Below are 24487 nucleotides of genomic sequence, written 5' to 3'. Positions count from 1 at the left end.
CCTGGACAAGGGTTTTACCAGGTGGTAAGGAAGACAAGCTGACCGGAGCCACAAGAATAATTTTGCTGGGGTCCACGATGTGTGCTGGTTCCTCTACAACATCGGATGCAAGAAATGAACTGGACAAAGCATCAGCTTTAAAGTTCTTGTCACCAGGACGGAAATGTAGTTCAAAGTCAAAAAGGGCAAAGAATAACGACCATCTGGCTTACGCCGAGCGGATATATTCCAGGTTCTTGTGGTCAGTAAAGATCTTAAAAGGGTGAACAGCTCCCTCTAACAGATAATGCCATTCCTCCAGCGCCAATTTTTTGGCCAATAGTTCCTTGTCACCAATGACGTAGTTCCTCTCCGAGGCGGAGAAGATTTTGGAAAAGAAACCACAAGTAGCCAGTCGTCTGGAAGAAGATCTCTGGGAGAGTACTGCACCAGCTCCAATGGCAGAAGCATCTACCGCAAGAATAAAGGGTTTGTTAATCTCAGGCCGACAGAGTACAGGAGCCGAGGCAAATGCATTTTTCAGAGACCGAAAAGCATCTTCAGCTTCGGAAGACCAGATGTGGGGATTGGACCCCTTGCGAGTCAAAGCAGAAATTGAGGTGACCAGAGTGGAGAAATGTGGTATAAACTGCCGGTAGTAATTGGCAAACCCAAGAAAACGTTGAATAGCTTTCACTCCCTGAGGGCGTGGCCAGTTAAGCACAGCAGACACTTTCTCCGGGTCCATTTGCAAGCCAGAGTCAGAAATGATATAGCCAAGAAACGGTAGCGAAGACTGCTCAAAAACGCATTTCTCGAGTTTGGCGTAAAGACGATTCTCTCTAAGACGGGAGAGCACTTGACGGACATCTCTTCTGTGAGAAGCAAGATCAGCAGAGAACACCAGAATGTTGTCCAAGTACACCACCACACAGGAGTAGAGTAGATCTCGGAAAACATAATTTACAAACTCCTGGAGCGTTATACAAGCCGAAAGGCATGACTAAATACTCATAGTGACCATCCCGGGTGTTAAAAGCAGTTTTCCATTCGTCTCCAGAGCGAATACGGATCAAGTTGTAAGCTTCACAAAGATCTAATTTCGTGAAAATTCGGGCTCCCCTCAGGCGATCAAACAGCTCAGGTATGAGTGGTAGTGGGTACTTGTTCTTGATTGTGAGATTGTTCAGCCCACGGTTGTCTATACAAGGACAAAGAGTCCCATCCTTCTTCTTAAAGAAGAAAAAACCCGCACCTGCAGGGGAGGAGGATTTGGGAATAAAACCTTTGGTTAAATTCTCCCAGGCGTATTCAGTCATGGCTTGAGTCTCGGTCGGAGACAATGGGTAGATTCGACCTCGCGGAGGAGTAGAGCCCGGAACTAGATCAATTGGGCAGTCGTAGGGTCGATGCGGAGGTAAGGTCTCAGCCTCTTTCTTATCGAAGACATCCAGGAAAGACAAATACGAGGAAAGTAAATTGGAAGACCCCCGAGATAGGATGAGAAGATTCTCTTGGCAACACAGAAAGCAATCAGTTACTCTGGCAGAAGAGTCCCCAACGCAGGATTTCGCCAGATCGCCAGTCAATACAAGGCTTGTGTGTCCTTAACCAAGGAAGTCCAAGAAGAAACGTGTGGGATAAAGAAGGCAGCACATAGAAGACGATCTTCTCACATGCAGGATTCAAATTTGGAGTTCCAATTCTTCAGTGACCAACGTAACGGACTCCCGCAGAGGTTGGCCATCGACTGACACAATCTGTCGATGAGTCTCCAAGGATCTGACCGGACTCCGCAAGCTCCTAACTGCCTTGAGTCAGAGAAACGTTTATTACCCAGATGTAAAAGAACAGAAAGAGTGAGGGGTTGAGAGGGTTCTGGGATACCTAGGGAGACCTCTCTTACCTGTCCTAGGTGGAGGCGTTTCCCGGCGTCAAAGGACAGGAATGCAAGAAATGAGACACACTACCACAATAGAAACAGAGACCTTGAGCAAGCCTCTCTTTCCAACGCTGCTCCACAGGTTTAAGACAGTCTACCTGCATGGGTTTCAGGGCAGTAGTCGACTCTGACCGAGAACGGGAAGAATTAGGAGTAACCGGAGGGAGTTGAGGAAATCTCCTCTCTCTAGCGGATTCTCGAGAACATTCCTGGAAACGTAAATCAATGCGGGTTGCCAAAGCAATAAGATCCTCCAAGGACGTCGGAGTATCACGACCTGCCAACTCATCCTTGATTCGAGGAGAAAGCCCACGCCAGAAGGCTCCCACTAAAGCCTCATTATTCCATCCTAATTCGGATGAAAGGGTGCGAAACCGGATGGCGTATTGACCCACCGAAAGCGTACCTTGATGAAGGTTAAACAGAGACTCGGTAGTAGACGCCAAACGACCCAGTTCATCAAATACTTTACGAAAAGTATCAACAAAGGTGGAGAGTTGGGAAACAAGGGGATCATCCCGCTCCCAAAGAGGATTAACCCACGCCAAAGCCTCGCCCTCTAAGTGAGAGATTACAAAAGCCACTTTAGAACGGTCAGAGGGATACTGCATGGGAAGTAACTCAAAATGAAGCTGGCATTGGTTTAAAAACCCTCTGCACAATTTAGCCGAAGCCTGAGAGGGAACGGAAGCGGAAGACTGGAGGGCACGGAGGCGATCAACCACAGAAGCCATAAAATTAAGAATATGAGCTTGAGTGTCATGCTGTTGGGCCAGCTCCTGTTGGAGACTTGCTAACTGAGAGGCGCTCCCAGGGTCGGAGGACTGCAGGGACGAGAGTCAGGACTCCATAGACTTCAATAAGGACATAATCCTGGACTGATTCTCCCGGAGAAATAATAATATATTCTGAGTAGGAGTCTGGGTACCAGCGGGGTCCATAGCCTGTTTGTACTGTCAGAATTTCCGAACCCCTAGAGTGGACCCACAGTACCGCGACAATGAACCTCCCAAGGGTGTGCTAACCAGATGGACCACCCCCTATACAGGGAGCGTTAGGGGCAGGCCCGAGGGAGACTATTGCCGCGGAAGCGGATACCGGGGAACAGGAAGCAGGAGAGGAAGGACGTGGAAGTGGCTAAGGTGGAGACACAGGACTGAGTGACAGTGACTGAAACACAGAGTGGACTGGATATGGCGAACAACCAGGACAGGCAGGGTATGGCGGAAACACAGGATGGACTGGATAAGGCGGACGCCCAGGACTGGCAGGGAATGGCGGAGACACAGGACAGACAGGATATGGCGGACACCCAGAACTGGCAGGGTATGGCAGAAACACAGGATGGACTAGATAAGGCAGAGGCCCAGGACTGGCAGAGAATGATGGAAACACAGGACGCCCTGGACTGGCAGGGAATGGCAGAAACACAGGACGGACTGGATAAGGCGGACACCCTGGACTGGCAGGGAATGGCGGAGACACAGGACGGAGCAAGGTATGGAGGACCTGGGTCAAATGAGGACAAATGACAAAGAGGCAAAGAGCAGATGAAGGAATTACCTTATATATGAGACGTGCTGAAGGACTTCCGGGTCAGAGTCCTCCCAGGATCATAGAGAAAAGGTATGGAGCGCCTGTAGTTCAGGAAAGAGAGGTGCGCGTGCGCAGAGAGGTGCTGGAGCGAGGAGTGCGCATGCACACCCGCCGATAACCAGGAAGAGGATGAGTGCCTGCAGGAGGAGCGCGCCGCCGTGGGTGAGAAGAAGTGGAGAAGACGGCGGCGGACCCGGCAGCTGGAGGAACAGAAGGAGCGCACCGGAGCAGGTAAGTATGAGCTGGAACGGCGGTGGACCCGGCAGCAGAGACGGCCGTGACAAAAACTATGAAAATTCCTCTCTCCTGGATATATTTTTAGGGTTATTATAAAAAGGAAGGTAAGACAATCTCTTGGCGCCGATGAAACTTTAATACCACCTTGGGAAGATAAGCCAGATCAGGTCTTAACACAACTCTATCCTCATATTTGTGTAGAAAGAGGGTTTATAGAAAGGGACTAAGTCACTCACCCTACGGGCTGATGTTAGAGCCACTAATATGATTGTTTTTAGGGTAAGATATTTTGTCGATAACTCCTGTACAGGTTCAAACGGCTCTTCGGTCAAAGCATGTAATACCAGGTTCAGATACAATAGAGGGACCTTCAGGATTGGGACTGGTCTGGATCTATCGCAGGATTTTATGAACCTTGCCACCCAAACATTAGCTGCAAGGTTACAACTATATAACGCACCCAAAGCCGACACCTGGACCTTAAGAGTACTAATAGCCAACCCCAGTTCAAACCCTGACTGAAGGAACTCTAGGGTGAGACGGATTGGAGGCTTTTAGCCTAGTGGCTTTCCTAAAAATTCTAGGAATTTTCTCCATGTCTTGCTGTAGATTTTTGTTTTGAGTTTCCTACTTTTAAGCAATGTGGAAACTAGTCCTGGTGAAAATCCCCTGCTACTCAGTGGTGCCCTTTCAAAATTCCACAATGCTATATGGAAGCACTTTACTTGTTGTGTGGAATATTGGCCCCTGCGTGAGAAGGTCCGGGATCTTCGGCAGGATCCATCGATCTGATAGTTTTCTCTTTTAAGGACAATGTCTCTAAGGTCTTTTTGGCCAGAAGGGGGCAATTATAATCACTCTCACCTGATCCTCCTCGATTTTCTTCACGACCTCTGGAATCATCGCTACTGGAGGAAAGGCGTAAGCAATCCTGAAGTCCCACGAAATCTGGAGAGCATCTAAGGCAAATGGGTTTTCCCTGGGGTTCAGAGAACAGAACCTTTTTACCTTCCTGTTGTGTCTGTCGGCAAACAGATCTATATCCGGAAACCCCCTATTTTAGTCTGTTGCAGCTTAGAAATTCTGTCTCAAAGTTCTCTGCTCCCCTTATGTGTTGTGTGGCAAGGGACAAGAGCTGTTCTGCCATCTGGAGGATGTTTCTTGCTGCTACCGTTAGAGAGTGGGACCTTGATCTCCCACCCCCCCAGTGATTGATGTATGTCACTGTGGCCCGGTTGTCTGACATAAACGGATATGGCAACCCAGGAGAGGAGAAAGTAATTTTTTAGAGCCCTTTCTACCACCCACAATTCTTTTAGATTTGATGATGTTTCCAGCTCCAGAAGTGTCCAAGACCCCTGAACTACCTGACCTCCAGTTGTCCCCCCCCAACATGAGATGCTCGCGTCTCATGATTGTGTCGCTTACTGGCCTTACCCATGGAACCCCCGCTGTCAATTTCGCCCTGTTTGTCCACGATCTGAGGGAGTTCCTGACATCTGAAGAAAGATCTACCCTTCCTTCTAAACATCCTTTTAGCAATTTATGCCGACAGTATCTCCCATTGCAGCTGCCTGGTATGGAATTGGGCCCATTTGACTGCTGGGATGCAGAAAGTTAAGGTTCCCAATACAGATATTGTTTTCCTCAGATACATCTGTGGAAGTTCTATGGCTGCAGAGGTTAGGTTCACCACCTTCTCTACCTTGTTGTTGGGCAAGAAACAAGCCTGCAGCTTGGAGTTCAGGACAAGGCACAAGGTCTGCACCCTTAGGGGTTGTAGCCTTGATTTTTGAGTGTTCATCATCCAGCCCAGTTCTTGTAAGACTACTGACACCTCCTTCAACTGCGTAGCACAATGGTCCTCCGATCTTCCTACTATTAGAAAGTCATCCAGATAAGGAACGATGACTGTGTTCTGGATATGGAAGAAGGCCGTCATCTCTGCTACCACTTTGGTGAACACTCTTGGGGCTATTTACAACCCAAAGTGAAGAGCTCAGAACTGAAAAGGTCACCTTGAATGTATAAGGCTACCCACAGGTATTTCTGATGGTCCGGATAGATCAGAATGTGATAGTAAGCACATTTTAAGTTGACTACCACCATAAAGCAATTGTGATGGAGAAGCTTTATGGCTGTATTTACTGACTCCATCTTGAAGGTGTGATTTTTTTTTTATCCAGAGATTGATACGTGAGATTTATGATGGTTCTGAATGAGCCATCCAGCTTCTTTATCAAAAAATACCGGATTATTCACCGGTAATGCTCTTTTAGAGAGCCCACGACAGCACCCACGAGAGAGGGGATCCGCCCCTAGGAACAGGAAACCTACAGAGAGATAAAAGGGGCGGCCCCCCCTCGCTCCTCAGTTGTTTTACAGAGAATAGGAGGAACCGCCGTCAGGTTTTAGTTAATAGGTTCAGGTACATTATATTATATATATATATATATATATATATATATATATATATATATATATATATATATATATATATATATATATATATATACATACATATACATACATACATACATACATACATATTTACAACCTTATACTATATCTTTCTAATATTTACACCTCACCAAAAAGCACCACGTGCAACTATATAAAGAAAAGGGAGGGATGTGAATGGGTGCCGTCGTGGGCTCTATAAAAGAGCATTACCGGTGAATAATCCGGTATTTTCTATTTGCTACGACAGCACCCACGAGAGATTTACAGAGACTATAGATTGGGTGGGTTAACTGAGTAAAGAACCGAAACCCCAAAGGTTAGATCAGAAGCAGCAGATAGGTCTAATCTATAGTGCCTATAAAAGGTGCCAGGCGAAGCCGAAGTTGCGGCCTTACATATAAGCTCTATTGGCACGTTCGCCCTTTCTGCCCAGGAAGTCGACAAGGCCCTTGTAGAATGCGCCCCCACATGCATTGGAGGATCTCTTCCTTTGGCCCTATAAGCCAAGATTATGGCTTCTCTGATCCAACGAGATAACGTCCACTTCGTGACTCTGGATCCTTTGGTTTTACCCTGAAAAGACACAAACAGGGCCTTACTCTTCCTCCAGTCCCTAGTTCTCTCTAAATAGGCCAGAATAGTCCTGTTAACATCTAGGGTATGAAGTCTTACTTCCTCTGGAGACGAGTGGTCTTTATAAAAGGTAGGTAATAGGATCTCCTGGGATCTATGAAAACTAGTGGCCACCTTAGGTAGGTAACATGGGTCTGTTTTCAAAACTATTCTATCAGGTGTTATAGATAAGTATGGAGGATCGATTGACAACGCCTGCAGATCACTCACTCTTCTAGCTGATACTAAAGCTACTAATAATATCGCTTTCAACGAGATGTTCTTTAATGAGGCTGCATGAATAGGCTCAAACGGGCTTTGTGTCAATGCATCCAGGACCAAAGATAGATCCCACTGGGGCACCTGTGGTATATTAATTGGTTTCGACCGTTCACATGCAGATATAATACGGGATATCCATCTATCACCTGCGACATCATAACTGAAGAGGGCCCCTAACGCAGAAACCTGAACTTTCAAAGTATTAACCGAAAGTCCCAATTCTAGTCCTTTTTGCAAAAACTCTAGTATTGAAAATATAGGTACCTCTGAAGAAATTTGTGTAGTGTGAAACTGAAGAAATTTTTTCCAGACCCCAACATAAATTTTGGTGGTAGAAGGCTTTCTACTCTCCATAAGGGTATCTATCAACCCACTAGAAAATCCCCTCCTACTTAGTAATTGCCTCTCAAATTCCAGGCAGTTAAGTTCATGCCCTTCACCTGAGGATGAAAAAACGGACCTTGAGACAGCAGGTTGTCGGTCAGAGGCAGAATCCACGGGTCTGTAATTGACATGGCTCTGAGCCATGAAAACCATGGCCTCTTGGGCCAAAAGGGGGCTATTAACAGAACTCTTGCCCTTTTCTCTCTTATCATTCTTATCACCATGGGCAATAGATTCCATGGGGGAAATGCGTATGCCAGGTCGAATGTCCATGGTACCTGAAGGGCATCTAATATGTCTGGATTGTCTAGCCTGCATAGGGAGGCAAACATTCTGACCTGACGGTTGGATCTTGTTGAGAACAGGTCTATTTGAGGCATGCCCCATCGAGCTGTTATCATTTTGAAAATCCTCCTGTTGAGCATCCATTCTCCTTGATGAAGAGTGTGACGACTGAGGAAATCGGCCTGAAAGTTGTCTATCCCTCTTATGTGTACCGCTGACAAGGACAACAGATGACTTTCGGCTAACATTATGATGTCTGATGCCACCTCCATAAGAGTGTCTGACCGTGTACCTCCTTGACGGTTTAGATAGGCCACCGCAGAGGTGTTGTCGGAGAGGACCCTTGTGTGAGAGCCTCGCAGCTGAGGAAGAAAGTGGAGCAGGGAATAATATATAGCTCTTAATTCTTTAACATTAGAAGAATTATTATACTCTGATCTGGACCAGAGACCCTGAACCATTTGATCCCGAGAATGTGCTCCCCAACCTTCAGGACTAGCATCCGTGGTGACTATATTTGAAGGAGAGATTACCCATAGGACTCCTTTTGACAGATTTCCCCAATCCAATCCACCATGTAAGGGAGTGTACCACTTCTGACGGTAGAAAAACTATCTGATCTAAACGTCCCTGATTTTTAATACTCTCTTGTAATACAAATTTCTGCAGCGGCCTGGAATGAAATTGTGCCCACTCAACTGCAGGAATACAAGAAGTTAAAGACCCCAGCAATGACATGGCACTTCTCAAGGTCATACTACGCCTATTGATTGCTAAGTTCACTTTATCAATTATGGAGGTTTTCTTTACTATCTGGCAGCCAACATACTTGATCCACCGAATCCAAAAGGAGACCAAGGAACTTCTGACATGTAATAGGCCGGAGTCTGGATTTCTCCCAATTAATAATCCAGCCAAGAGATTGTAAGGAAAAAACTACCTCCTCTAATCTCTGTTCACACTGTAGGGAGTCTTTTCCCACTATTAGTAGATCATCTAGATACGGGATGACTAGTATGTCCTTTAACCGCAAAAATGACATTACTTCCAACAATAATTTAGTGAACACCCTCGGAGCCAATGATAGGCCAAAGGGCATTGCCCTGTATTGCAGATGACAAACCTGACCATCTATTACAACTGCTACCCTAAGAAACTGCTGGTGTAACCGGTGTATAGGCAGATGGTAGTAAGCATCATTAAGATCCAGTACCACCATGTAACAATTGGGAAATAAATTTTTAATGGCTGACCGAATGGACTCCATTTTAAAGGCTTTAGGTCTTATGAAGGTGTTCAACTTTCTCAAATTAAATATAGTCCTAAAGGACCCATCAGACTTAGTTATTAGAAATAAGGGAGAATAAAAGCCCTTTCCTATTTCAGATGATGGAACTTTTATTAATACTCGTTTGGACAAAAGAGACTTGATTTCAGTTTCCAGTGCCTCTTGCTGTAGCCTGGATTTTAGGGATGTAAGAAGAAAGGAATCCGGAGGCGTCCGGATAAGGTCTAAGGTGAGACCTGACGAAATTAAATTTAAGGCCCATGTATTGGCCGTTATCTTTTTCCACTGTTCAACAAATTGTAGTAGTCTACCGCCCACCGGTGGAATAGGGTTCACGGAACTTATCCGCTGGTCTCAAGGGACGCTTATTGAACAAATTGCCCTTCTGCCTGAACTCCCTGTTACTCCAGCGGTCTTTAAAGCCTCCTTTCTTTCCAAATGGTGGCTTCCTGAACGCCCTTCTGTAGGAAGGAATAAAGGGATTAGGAAACCCCTTTTTCCTTTCGCCCGCCTTAGTAAGTATGTCATCCAGGACAGCTCCAAAGAGGTACTCACCCTGACAGTGTATGGCACACAACTGAGACCTGGATTGGGCGTCTGTTATGAAAGGCAATTCAGAATCATAATGGACATGGAGGTCAGAGCACATACAGTGATCTGACAATAACCCAAAATAATAGAACGAGCTCTGAGACGTGGGAACTCTGCAGACCGCAATCCCTAATCCTATCAAACCACTCTAAAGGTAGCCGTGGAGCGCTCCTGACCAGAACCTAGGCGCCTCGTCACAGCCTGAGAAACTAGCTAGTCCTGAAGAAGAAAAATAAGCCTACACAAACAGAGATGAAACAGATTTAGCAAAGTGAGGCCCGACTAGCTGAACAGAACGAGGATAGGGAAGATAACTTTGCGGTCAGCACAAAAACCTATAAATAACCACGCAGAGGGGACAAAAAGACCCTCCGCACCGACTAACGGTACGGAGGTGGTCCCTCTGCGTCTCAGAGCTTCCAGCAGGCGAGAAAAACCAATAAAGCAAGCTGGACTGAAAAATAGCAACAAAATAACATAAGCATAACTTAGCTTTGCAGAGCAGCAGGTCACAGGAATGATCCAGGGGAAAAACAAGTCCTACACTGGAACATTGACAGGAAGCATGGATCAAAGCATCAGGTGGAGTTAAGTAGAGAAGAAGCTAACGAGCTCACCAGATCACCCGAGGGAGGAAACTCAGAAGCTGCAGTACCACTTTCCTCCACAAACGGAAGATCCCAGAGAGAATCAGCCGAAGTACCACTTGTGACCACAGGAGTGAACTCTGCCACAGAATTCACAACAGTACCCCCCCCTTGAGGAGGGGTCACCGAACCCTCACCAGAGCCCCCAGGCCGACCAGGATGAGCCACATGAAAGGCACGAACAAGATCGGGAGCATGGACATCAGAAGCAAAAACCCAGGAATTATCTTCCTGAGCATAACCCTTCCATTTAACCAGATACTGGAGTTTCCGTCTTGAAACACGAGAATCCAAAATCTTCTCCACAATATACTCCAATTCCCCCTCCACCAAAACCGGGGCAGGAGGCTCAACAGATGGAACCATAGGTGCCACGTATCTCCGCAACAATGACCTATGGAATACGTTATGTATGGAAAAAGAATCTGGAAGGGTCAGATGAAAAGACACAGGATTAAGAACCTCAGAAATCCTATACGGACCAATAAAACGAGGTTTAAACTTAGGAGAGGAAACCTTCATAGGAATATGACGAGAAGATAACCAAACCAGATCCCCAACACGAAGTCGGGGACCCACACGGCGTCTGCGATTAGCGAAAAGTTGAGCCTTCTCCTGGGACAAGGTCAAATTGTCCACTACCTGAGTCCAAATCTGCTGCAACCTGTCCACCACAGTATCCACACCAGGACAGTCCGAAGACTCAACCTGTCCAGAAGAGAAACGAGGATGGAACCCAGAATTGCAGAAAAACGGTGAAACCAAGGTAGCCGAGCTGGCCCGATTATTAAGGGCGAACTCAGCCAAAGGCAAAAAGGACACCCAGTCATCCTGATCAGCAGAAACAAAGCACCTCAGATATGTTTCCAAGGTCTGATTGGTTCGCTCGGTCTGGCCATTAGTCTGAGGATGGAAAGCCGAGGAAAAAGACAAGTCAATGCCCATCCTACCACAAAAGGCTCGCCAAAACCTCGAAACAAACTGGGAACCTCTGTCAGAAACAATATTCTCTGGAATGCCATGCAAACGAACCACATGCTGGAAGAACAAAGGCACCAAATCAGAGGAGGAAGGCAATTTAGACAAGGGTACCAGATGGACCATCTTAGAAAAGCGATCACAGACCACCCAAATGACTGACATCTTTTGAGAAACGGGAAGGTCAGAAATAAAATCCATAGAGATATGTGTCCAAGGCCTCTTCGGGACCGGCAAGGGCAAAAGCAACCCACTGGCACGAGAACAGCAGGGCTTAGCCCGAGCACAAATCCCACAGGACTGCACAAAAGTACGCACATCCCGCGACAGAGAGGGCCACCAAAAGGATCTAGCCACTAACTCTCTGGTACCAAAGATTCCAGGATGACCAGCCAACACCGAACAATGAAGTTCAGAGATAACTCTATTCGTCCACCTATCAGGGACAAACAGTTTCTCCGCTGGGCAACGATCAGGTTTATTAGCCTGAAATTTTTGCAGCACCCGCCGCAAATCAGGGGAGATGGCAGACAATTACTCCCTCCTTGAGGATACCCGCCGGCTCAGACAAACCCGGAGAGTCGGGTACAAAACTCCTAGACAGAGCATCCGCCTTCACATTTTTAGAGCCCGGAAGGTACGAAATCACAAAGTCAAAACGGGCAAAAAACAACGACCAACGAGCTTGTCTAGGATTCAAGCGCTTGGCAGACTCGAGATAAGTCAAGTTCTTATGATCAGTCAATACCACCACGCGATGCTTAGCTCCTTCAAGCCAATGACGCCACTCCTCGAATGCCCACTTCATGGCCAGCAACTCTCGGTTGCCCACATCATAATTTCGCTCAGCAGGCGAAAACTTCCTGGAAAAGAAAGCGCATGGTTTCATCACTGAGCAACCAGAACCTCTCTGTGACAAAACAGCCCCTGCTCCAATCTCAGAAGCATCAACCTCGACCTGGAACGGAAGAGAAACATCTGGTTGACACAACACAGGGGCAGAAGAAAAACGATGCTTCAACTCCTGAAAAGCTTCCACAGCAGCAGAAGACCAATTGACCACATCAGCACCCTTCTTGGTCAAATCGGTCAATGGTTTAGCAATACTAGAAAAATTGCAGATGAAGCGACGATAAAAATTAGCAAAGCCCAGGAACTTTTGCAGACTTTTCAGAGATGTCGGCTGAGTCCAATCATGGATGGCTTGGATCTTAACAGGATCCATCTCGATAGTAGAAGGGGAAAAGATGAACCCCAAAAATGAAACCTTCTGCACACCAAAGAGACACTTTGATCCCTTCACAAACAAAGAATTAGCACGCAGGACCTGAAAAACCGTTCTGACCTGCTTCACATGAGACTCCCAATCATCCGAGAAGATCAAAATGTCATCCAAGTGCACAATCAGGAATTTATCCAGGTACTCTCGGAAGATGTCATAAAGGACTGAAACACTGATGGAGCATTAGCAAGTCCGAACGGCATCACGAGATACTCAAAATGACCCTCGGGCGTATTAAATGCAGTTTTCCATTCATCGCCTTGCTTAATTCGCACCAGATTATACGCACCACGAAGATCTATCTTTGTGAACCAACTAGCCCCCTTAATCCGAGCAAACAGATCAGATAACAATGGCAAGGGGTACTGAAATTTAACCGTGATCTTATTAAGAAGGCGGTAATCTATACAAGGTCTCAGCGAACCATCCTTCTTGGCTACAAAAAAGAACCCTGCTCCTAATGGCGACGATGACGGGCGAATATGCCCCTTCTCCAGGGATTCCTTCACATAACTGCGCATAGCGGTGTGCTCAGGCACGGACAAATTAAACAATCGACCTTTTGGGAATTTACTACCAGGAATCAAATTGATAGCACAATCACAATCCCTATGCGGAGGTAGGGTATTGAACTTGGGCTCATCAAATACATCCCGGTAATCAGACAAGAACTCTGGAACCTCAGAAGGGGTGGATGACGAAATAGACAGAAATGGGACATCACCATGTACCCCCTGACAACCCCAGCTGGACACCGACATGGACTTCCAATCTAATACTGGATTATGGGCTTGTAGCCATGGCAACCCCAACACGACTACATCATGCAGATTATGCAACACCAGAAAGCAAATAACCTTCTGATGTGCAGGAGCCATGCACATGGTCAGCTGGGTCCAGTATTGAGGCTTATTCTTGGCCAAAGGCGTAGCATCAATTCCTCTCAATGGAATAGGACACTGCAAGGGCTCCAAGAAAAACCCACAACGCTTAGCATATTCCAAGTCCATCAAATTCAGGGCAGCGCCTGAATCCACAAATGCCATGACAGAATACGATGACAAAGAGCAGATCAAGGTAACGGACAGAAGAAATTTTGACTGTACAGTACCAATGGTGGCAGACCTAGCGAACCGCTTAGTGCGCTTAGGACAATCAGAGATAGCATGAGTGGAATCACCACAGTAGAAACACAGACCATTCAGACGTCTATGTTCTTGCCGTTCAACTCTGGTCAAGGTCCTATCACACTGCATAGGCTCAGGTTTAAGCTCAGGTAATACCGCCAAATGGTGCACAGATTTACGCTCACGCAAGCGTCGACCGATCTGAATGGCCAAAGACATAGACTCATTCAAACCAGCAGGCATAGGAAATCCCACCATGACATCCTTAAGGGCTTCAGAGAGACCCTTTCTGAATATTGCTGCCAGCGCAGATTCATTCCATTGAGTGAGCACTGACCACTTTCTAAATTTCTGACAATATACCTCTATCTCATCCTGAGCCTGACAAAGAGCCAGCAAATTTTTTTCTGCCTGATCCACTGAATTAGGCTCATCGTACAGCAACCCAAGCGCCAGGAAAAACGCATCGATATTACTCAATGCAGGATCTCCCGGCGCAAGAGAAAACGCCCAGTCCTGAGGGTCGCCGCGCAAAAAAGAAATGACGATCCTAACCTGTTGAATTGGGTCACCAGAAGAGCGAGGTTTCAAAGCCAGAAATAGTTTACAATTATTTTTGAAACTCAGAAATTTAGTTCTATTTCCAAAAAACAAATCTGGAATAGGAATTCTCGGTTCTAGCAAAGAATTCTGAACCACAAAATCTTGAATATTTTGAACTCTTGCCGTGAGCTGATGCACACATGAAGACAGACCTTTAATGTCCATTGCTACACCTGTGTCCTGAACCACCCAAATGTCTAGGGGAAAAAAAAGACAAAACACAGTGCAAAGAAAAAAAAATGGTCTCAGAACTTCTTTTTTCCCTCTATTGAGAATCATTAGCACTTTTGGCTTCCTGTACGGTTATGAAAGGCAATTCAGAATCACAATGGACATGGAGGTCAGAGCACATACAGTGATCTGACAATAACCCAAAATAATAGAACGAGCTCTGAGACGTCGGAACTCTGCAGACCGCAATCCCTAATCCTATCAAACCACTCTAAAGGTAGCCGTGGAGCGCTCCTGACCAGAACCTAGGCGCCTCGTCACAGCCTGAGAAACTAGCTAGTCCTGAAGAAGAAAAATAAGCCTACCTTGCCTCAGAGAAATTCCCCAAAGGAAAAGGCAGCCCCCCACATATAATGACTGTGAGTAAGATGAAAACACAAACAGAGATGAAACAGATTTAGCAAAGTGAGGCCCGACTAGCTGAACAGAACGAGGATAGGGAAGATAACTTTGCGGTCAGCACAAAAACCTATAAATAACCACGCAGAGGGGACAAAAAGACCCTCCGCACCGACTAACGGTACGGAGGTGGTCCCTCTGCGTCTCAGAGCTTCCAGCAGGCGAGAAAAACCAATAAAGCAAGCTGGACTGAAAAATAGCAACAAAATAACATAAGCAAAACTTAGCTTTGCAGAGCAGCAGGCCACAGGAATGATCCAGGGGAAAAACAAGTCCTACACTGGAACATTGACAGGAAGCATGGATCAAAGCATCAGTTGGAGTTAAGTAGAGAAGAAGCTAACGAGCTCACCAGATCACCTGAGGGAGGAAACTCAGAAGCTGCAGTACCACTTTCCTCCACAAACGGAAGATCCCAGAGAGAATCAGCCGGAGTACCACTTGTGACCACAGGAGTGAACTCTGCCACAGAATTCACAACAGGCGTCTCCCTTCCAGTTCTTTAGCCATAATGCCCGACGAGCCGTATTAGAGAGGTTAGCTGATTTAGCCGCCAGGGTCGGACAAGGAACCCGCATCCTCTACTGGCAAAGAGGAGTGGCGAGCGGTTGATGCTACGGCTGCATCAACTTTCGGTACTTTAGCCCAGGAGGCCAAGTCCTCATCATCAAAGGGGTAGCGTCTTTTACAGGACACTGGCACAAACCCCTTCTGACCTTTATTCCATTCCTTCTTGACAAGGTCCTTTATAGCCTGGTTTACTGGAAACACATGGCCCTTCCGTTGAGAAAGACCCGCGAACATCACCTCCTGCTGGGTCTGGGTTTTTTTTTTTATTCTAAAACCCCCATAGTACTTCTTACCGACTTAACCAGGTTATTTATGCCATCCGTAGGAAAACAGACATAGTCCTCCTCATCTGATGACCCTGATAACTGAGAGACATCTGACTCGACCTCCCCGCTTTCTGCTGACGTGTCAGCTTTTGGCGAGGATGCTCTGCTAACTCTCCTTTCAATATTTATGGATGGACTACTTCCTTTTAAACTCTGAAGCTCCTCCCGAATCATAAGGCGTATTTCATTCATTTTAACGGACTCTTCCTGCCACAGTGTGTTCTCTATACAAGCCTGACATAGTTTTTTACTATACGAGTCAGGTAAGGGCTCAGTACATATTGCACATTGCTTGTGATTAGTCTTCCCAGTCCTCGTCGCCTATTAAAACATAAGGAGGGGAGACCCACATAAGCTTCCATGAAGCTAAATAAAACACTCACCCTGAAGTATACTTGTATACCGGGTCTCGGCTCCTTTGCTCGGCCTGGGGTGTGCTATGGAACGACCTCCTTCCTGACTTGTCAGTGGAGTCGCTCAATTTGGATAATCCACTGCCTCTCTTTCTGACGTTGCTACTGGGTGCAACCACCTCCTCCACAGGGCGCTCACAGACCTCCTCATGGGACGACATGGTGACGCACCCTCTGCACAGCTGAGCTGTGATTTATAGCGCCGGATGACACACACCCCTTCCTGCCTTTTTTTTTTTTTTTTTTTTACCTGCGCACAGCCTTCAGTAGCGTCAGGGAAACCCAGAACCGCGGACCTTAGAGGTTCAGGGAACTACATCCGGGAACCGCCTGTACCGCGCATGCGCCGGCGTCCCTGCAGTCTGCCGGCAGAAGCGCTATACCCACCATGCCGCCATCATACCTGAGGGACTGGGGAAAGCTCCACATCACCCGGAGGCCACCGCTACCCGACCGAGGTCCAGGTCGGTCCAGGTACATGCCGCTTTGTCGGTCGTCCCCTACAATGGTGTCCCATCAGGGAGATCGTTGCTAAACTTCAGGCCTCTCAGCAGGCCACCGCAGATGAGGGGGGAGCCAGCAGGAACCCCCGACTCTGTCTACCCACTCTGGAGCCCCTGTCGCTCAACAGAGACGCACAGGCGGCATCCAGGAGAGTTCTCCTCTTCTTAACAACTCCATAGAGTCTTCTCTGTGGGTTCCCATCCAGGAACAGGAAACCAACTGAGGAGCGAGGGGGGGCCACCCCTTTTATCTCTCTGTAGGTTTCCTGTTCCTAGGGGCGGATCCCCTCTCTCGTGGGTGCTGTCGTGGCGAATAGAAAAGAGGGGGGAATAAAATCCCCTTCTTTTTTGTTTGCCCAGAACCTCGCGTAGGAACTATTTGTCCACTAGGCACAGAATCTGTCTCTAGGGCAAGTTGCTCTCCTGCTGACCTTCTGGCGGGGGTTACTACAAATGTTTGACGTGGCAGATAGGTCTGAAGATGGTAAAACTTCCCTCACTATATTCAGGACCCAGGTGCTGGAGATGTTCTCCAAGGCCTGAACAAAGGGAAAGCCTCCACCTTACTGCTGTTCTGGTGTCATTGTGAGGACTTCTTGGAAGTGGAGGAAGGACTGCCAAACATGAATCTGGACTCCCTTTTCCCCTCTATCTTCCCACTTCCTTATTTCCCCCTGGAGGACATCCCCTATTGAATTCTTTCCTCCGAAAGGAAGATCTTCTCAGCTCCCCTGAGAACCTGGGAAAGCCCTTCCTGTCACCTGCTTTCTCCAGGATGTCATCCAGATTTTTCCCGAACAAAAACTGGCCATCACACGGTAAAGAACGTAACTTGTTCTTCGACTGTAGATCTCCTGGAGAGCCCTTGAGCCATAAGGCCCATCTTGCCGCGTTTGATAGACCAGCAGACCTGGCTGCCAGTTTCACAGTCAGCAGATGTATCCTACAGGAATGCTGCGGCTCCATGCAATAGACACGTTTGACAGGATTCTATTCCTTGACACCTTGGACTTAAGCTGCTCCTCCAGCTGTTGTAGCCAAATCATTAGGGATTGTGCGGTACAAGTTCTAGCAATCGCTGGTTTTAGTCCTCCTGCTGCCACTTCCCATGTGTGTCTTAGATAAGTGTCCGCCTTATCTAGTGGGTCCCTGAATACCAGAGTCTTCCAAGAAAAGCACTGACCTCTTAGATGACCTGTATACAGTGCCATCGATTCTAGGGACCTTGTCCCACATCTATCATTCTCCTCAAAGGGTTGCCTCCTTTTTGAGGATGAGGGCAGCGCACCAGTTTTCTCCAATCTCCTCTACTCTTTTAATGACAGCCTGGATTTTTTCTTTTCCTCTAATCCTCCAAACATCACGTCCTCCAGAGACTTGTCTGCTTTCTCCTCCTTTAGGCTCAGTTGTTCTAATGGCCTTAAGTAGTCTATCCATGTCCTTCACGGGTAAGGCACGGTCTGCCCCCCGTGTCACTGTCTGAGGACTCCATATAACATTGACCCGGTGATTATTATGGAGAGGAGCCAGTTAGAAAAAAAAAAAAAAAACTCTCCACGCTTTTTCTTCCCCCTTTTCAACAGGGTTTTAAGGAAGCCCTCCATTTCGGATCTAATAATGGACCCGATGCTCATTTCACACATCAGTCTTTTTGCCGTAAAAATCCGTTGGCTCAACGGTTCTGTCGCAGATTGTGAAAAACTGATGCAACGGATGTTTTTTGGACGGATCCGACTAGCAGATCTACCTAATTGGATCAGAGCACGCGCCGTTAAAAACGGAATCAGTCGCCGGATTCCATCATTTGACGGATCCGGCGCCATAGGCTTCTATTCTAGCAAACGACAGACGGCGACAGATCCGTTGCTGCCCGTTTTTTTCAATGTACACAAAAAAACGTTACTTTGCCTGTGGTTGATGGATCCGGCAAACGACTGATGAAACGTGAAGCCATCCGTTTCTAATTCAAGCCTATGAGAAAAAAAAAAACAAAAACCGGACCTGGCGGCATCAGTCGCCAGATCTGTTTTTTTTTTTTTTTTTTTTTTCAAAATTCGACATATTGCGACTGATGGCAAAAAAATAGAATTAGACTTACCGGTAATTCGGTTTCTAGGAACCTTCCACGACTTCAAAAAACACATCGCGGCCGGTAAAAAAAAGCAGCATGTTCATTAATTTTGCGTTTTTTTTCCCGTTTTTCCCTATGCATTTGGAAAAAATGCAAGAAAAAAAACGCATCAAAAACACGCAAAACACACATCAAAAATGCGCGAAAAAAATGCATGCAGGTTTCTGGCAGAAATGTCAGGTTTTTGTCAGAAATGTTTTTGCCAGAAATCCCGACGTGTGCACATAGCCTTAGGGGGTTTTCATTCCAGGAGAGCTTTTTTTCTTATCCGTTGCTTTCTCTAAGATCTCATCTAAAGAAGGTCCAAAGACGTAGTCACCCTTAAAGAGTATAGCACATAATTTGGCTTTAGAGGTGATATCACCAGACCACATCTTAAGCCAAAGGGCTCTCCTAGCTGAATTGGTTTGTACAAGAGATCGGGCGGCAACACTGATAGTTTCCAGGGAGGCATCAGCCAAAAAACCAGTAGCTCTAAGAAGACTGGGTAGGGAGTCCAGCAGTTCACCTCTGGAGGTACCCCGTAATATATGGGACTCTAATTCCCCTAACCAGCGAACAAGGGCTCTGGCAACACAGGTCGAGGCAATATTAGCTTTTAAAGGGAAGGTGCCACCAGTTTTCTTGTATTTTGTTTTTTTTTTGTGAAATTAAGCTTAAAATAGTAATTAAAATGTATTAATGCAATGTTTGCACTGTTTGCAAACATTTCTATATGAAAAATATTATATATTTTTTCTACAAATATACATATTTACCACTAGGGGGAGCATTTTCCGTTTTAGACCTCAAGCAGCTATAGTAAGATTTAGCAGCTCTGCCCCAGGGATATTGGACCACCCAAAAGGGGAGGGAAATGGCCCATTACTGCCCCAATTTTGCTGCGAACAGTAAGAATGAAGAGCAGCATCACAGGGCAGCACCATTTTGTGTGTGACTGCCCTGTGACCTGCTATCACCAGCAGTTACTGCATCAGAGGCACAGCTTGTTTACAGAGCAGAACACAGTGGGCTCAGCAGCATTTTTTTGTGAACAACATTCTTGCCATCCCCCACCTTAATCCCTGTCCTGTCAGCTGCCCTGCTCTCTCTCTCCAGGTGTCACCTCCCTCTCTGCAGGCTGTGAGTGCAGCTTACTGGAGATCACAGGGACTGTGTGTGAGGGGAAGGCGGAGACACAGCAGGAGAAGCACACAGGGCAGTGTGTGAGGAGCAGAGGATGTGTGCCTGCTTGGAGTACAGAGTAGCAGTGAGGGCTTCTTCTGTCCTGCGATAGAAAGTGGAGCTCGGCACATAGCACAGGGCTATAATAAAATGGCAGCTAGTCACACCTACAGCAGTGAGTTGTGCAGCCCACAGAGGTGTGCCCAGCTCACTGCTAATGCTGCTGCAATGTTACAGATAGTGTCAGATTACGGCACCCCATGGACATAGGAGATAATAGACCGGCGCTGACCCTAAGGGTACCGTCACACTATACGATTTACCTACGATCACGACCAGCGATATGACCTGGCCGTGATCGTAGGTAAATCGTAGTGTGGTCGCTGGGGAGCTGTCACACAGACAGCTCTCCATCGACCAACGATGCCGAGGTCCCTGGGTAACCAGGGTAAACATCGGGTAACTAAGCGCAGGACCGCGCTTAGTTACCCGATGTTTACCCTGGTTACAAGCGTAAAACTAAAAAAAAACAAACAGCACATACTTACATTCTGGTGTCCGTCAGGTCCCTTGCAGTCTCTGCTTCCCGCACTGTGACTGCCGGCCGTAAAGTGAAAGTGAAAGCACAGCCGCTGTGCTCTGCTTTCACTTTACGGCCGGCAGTCACAGTGCTGGAAGCAGACGGCAAGGGACCTGACGGACACCAGAATGTAAGTATGTGCTGTTTGTTTTTTTTTAGTTTAACGCTTGTAACCAGGGTAAACATCGGGTAACTAAGCGCGGTCCTGCGCTTAGTTACCCGATGTTTACCCTGGTTACAAGCGAACGCATCGCTGGATCGCATCGCTAGATCGGTGTCACACACACCGATCTAGCGATGACAGCGGGAGATCCAGCGATGAAAGAAAGTTCTAAACGATCTGCTACGACGTACGATTCTCAGCAGGATCCTTGATCGCTGCTGCGTGTCAGACACAGCGATATCGTAACGATATCGCTGGAACGTCACGAATCGTACCGTCGTAGCGATCGAAATGTTATAGTGTGACGGTACCCTAAGAGTGCCCTGCTACTGCTGCAAAACCAAGATGTCAGCCCCCAGTGCCTTCTTTAAACTCATATAACACATGAAATCTGTTTCACATGCATTTCAAACTTGCTTATAGCAGCATGTTATGCTACATTACAGTGATTTATTAATGACCCACAAACACGGTACCTTCCCTTTAAAGCTACCGTAGAAGTCTCCCAGGATTTTTTCAAGAGACTTTCAATTTTCATGTCCATTGGATCCTTAAGCTGCTAAGAATCCTCAAATGGAAGGGTGGTTCTTTTTGTAACTCTCGCTACTTGAGTCAACCTTGGGAACGTCCCATTTAATAAAATCACCTTCTATGGGAAATCTGTGTTTCATCTCAGAGGGAATGCTGAGGCGTTTCTCCGGCAGTTCCCATTCTTGAGAAATTATGTCTAGAATATTAGAATGTACCGGGAATCCTATACATTTTCCTTTGGATATTCCCCCAAACATCTGGTCTTGAATGGACTGGGGTTCTGGTTACTCCTATAGCCCCATAGTGCTGCGAACAGCAGACACTAAATCCTCAAGCCAATCCAAAGAAAAAAAGATATTTTCTGGATTCGGGTGACATAGGTCCCTCCAGTCCACCAGATGAGGCAAAGGAGAGGCCTGATTCTGAGTCAGTGTCCTCAACCTGAATTTTCCTTTTCTTTGCTGGAGGAGGAGGTGGGGGGCAGGGAGGAGTAAAGGCCACCAGGGAAGACTGCACCTCGTTTAACTAGCGTGCGGATTTCTTCCAAGAGGGAGGGTTGCTCTGCTCTGACTATTTTGTCAGTACATTTGGCAGTTTTTTGCCCCATAATGAGGGCAATTTAATATTGCAATTGGCACATTTTTTCTTAATAGGTTTAGGGGTAGACTTGTCTCCCTGTAACGAGAAGGAGAGTAGTGTCAGAGAAAGAGATACCCCTAGGTTATCTATGTAAGGACCCCTTCCCTGCAGCACTTACTGTGGCAGGGGCAGCGCCGGACTCTGCAGATGCAGGACAGGTATTGCCTTCCATGACCGCAGATAGTCTTACCTGCGATGTCTTCAGGCAGGATTTATACCAGGAGTATGCCCCTGCCTGCCAGCAATGACCGATTCCCTCCTGGGTCCTTAGGTGGAGGATGGCGTCCTGCATGAGGCACCGCCGGCGGAAGTGCTGCGTTCAGCAAGCAGGATGAACCAGAAGTGACCCGCACGATCACTTCCTGGACGCTGGCAGAGCACACTGAGGGAGAGGAGAGCGGAGAGCTCAGAGAGGACTCCGGTCGGGATCACTGGCCTGCTTTACCCTCTAGGGGGTGCGGGAAGGCCAGGAAGAGGTCCCAAGGACACCGCCAAGAGGCGTGACGGGAGCAGCAAGATGGAGGGGGAACACGGCAGCATGCTGCCCGGCAATAAGGGGGAGAAAAAAAAAAAAAAGGTACTGCAGTTGCCGGCCACCACAGCAAACGGACCCCTCTCTGTCCCATGGGGAACAGGAAAGACACTGACAAGTGTGAGGAGGGAGGGCCTTTTAGCCTCCATATTTCCTGTTACCCATCAGGCCACAGAGGCAACCTCCGTATGCCATAGTTTGAGGCACTGGGGGTACTGACAGAATGGCAAGTCAAAGGGATTCAATACGTGTATCAAATAATTGAGCGATTTGGTCTTGGGACTGTGGGGGAATTTCAGTATTTGCGGATGAGGCATGCTTTTGGAGCTCAGAGTAGAAACGGAGGTATTGGAATTCAGAGGTACTGGAGTATGTGTGTAATGAAGGGACTACTGGGGGAGTCATATCTACTTTGTATAAAGATCTGTTGCACACTTTCCTATTGGGGTTTCCAATAATGGCGAGAGCTAAGTGGGAGAGGGATCTGGGTCCAATGGAGAATGAGACTTGGGAGTCGGTGCTAGAATGGGTCCCACGATTGTCACTGAGCGAACCGTATAGACTGTCACAGCTCTATGTGATACACAGGGTTTATAAGTCACCGATGGTGCTATATAAGGCTGGTTTGCGTGATGATTCTGAATGCCCGAGGTGTAAAACTGCAGATGCTGATATACTCCATATGATGTGGACGTGTCCGAGACTGGCTGCTTTTTGGGTGGTAGTTTTGAGTCGTATGGAAGGTGCGTATGGATGTAAGGTGCCAAGGGATCCTATAGTGTGCTTGTTGGGATGTGTGGATGAGATTGGAGTGGATAACAACCTAAAGATAGCTATTGCCAGATTGTTATACATGGCTAGGAAGGTAATAGCTCGAAATTGGATTAGGGAAGAACCGCCGTCAAGAGGAGAGTTCCTCCAGTATGTGAAGCAGGGCCTGACACTGGAAAAGGGGTTTTATAAAAAAAAAAAAGAGGGAAAAATCGAAATGTTCAATAAAATGTGGTCTCCGTGGATTGCTATGGGATAGGGGTATTATAGAGGGAGAGTTAATTAAGGTTCTTAATTAATGGTAATGTTAAATGTGGCTTATATTATTGGCCGAGGGATTAGATAGTATATTGGTCTAATGATGGAAGTGCTAACCAAGATGAGCGGCTTTGTTGGGTGGGGTTGGGATTGAAGGGGAATGTTTGAAGGGGGGGGGGAAGCTTTGTATTGAAAATAAGAATGTAACATGTCATTTATCTTGTTATTCTTAATAAAAATTTATTTGAATCAAAAACCTCCGTATGCCATCGTGGAAGGTGACTAGAGAAAAACTGATGTGCGAAAGGGACTGCAAAGTCAGGGGTCTCCTCACTAATGGTTCTGTGGATGCAGTAGGAGCAGAGGTCCTTCTGCCAGTCCACAGCTTGCAGGCTTTTGCATGGCACATTCAATGTTCCCTTTTACGCTAGCCCTAATGATTTAAGCAAAACAATAAAGGGCCTATTAACAGAATGACAAAGATCACTCGCCACCCATTCTCACTCAAGGGTACCAGATTTGGAGGCTGTGGTTGGACAACGTAGTCTCTCTGGACACTGACGAGTCTTGGGATGTCCTGCTCCTCTGGCTCGGATAACTGCTACTCCTGCCACTCTCATGGTGAGCTGTTGGCTGCTGCTAAAGATTGCCTTGGTCCATGTTCACCTGGTATGATGATCCGGTCTGTAGCAGGCACCTGCTCCACTGCTCACCCTTAAGAAGGGGTAGCCAGTGCCATCTTATGGGGCCTCCCTTATGGTTCCAACAGTCGCCCTCCCCCCTTCCTCACAAAAGTTGGTCGGGCACACGCTCCTGTACCAGTATCCCGGCCGGCGTTGTGTAGGGCGCCACCATCTTGTTTCCAATGCACCTCCTTTATGTCAACAGGGTACCCCCATACCCAGCACCTGTGACATCAGTGGTACTTACTGGATGATGCCCCAGCTGCTCTACTACACCGAGACAAGCAAAGGGCTGGC

Source organism: Ranitomeya imitator, chromosome 2 (assembly GCF_032444005.1).
Source record: "Ranitomeya imitator isolate aRanImi1 chromosome 2, aRanImi1.pri, whole genome shotgun sequence".
Taxonomy (NCBI): Eukaryota; Metazoa; Chordata; class Amphibia; order Anura; family Dendrobatidae; genus Ranitomeya; species Ranitomeya imitator.
Note: the sequence above shows the minus strand (reverse complement) of the source record.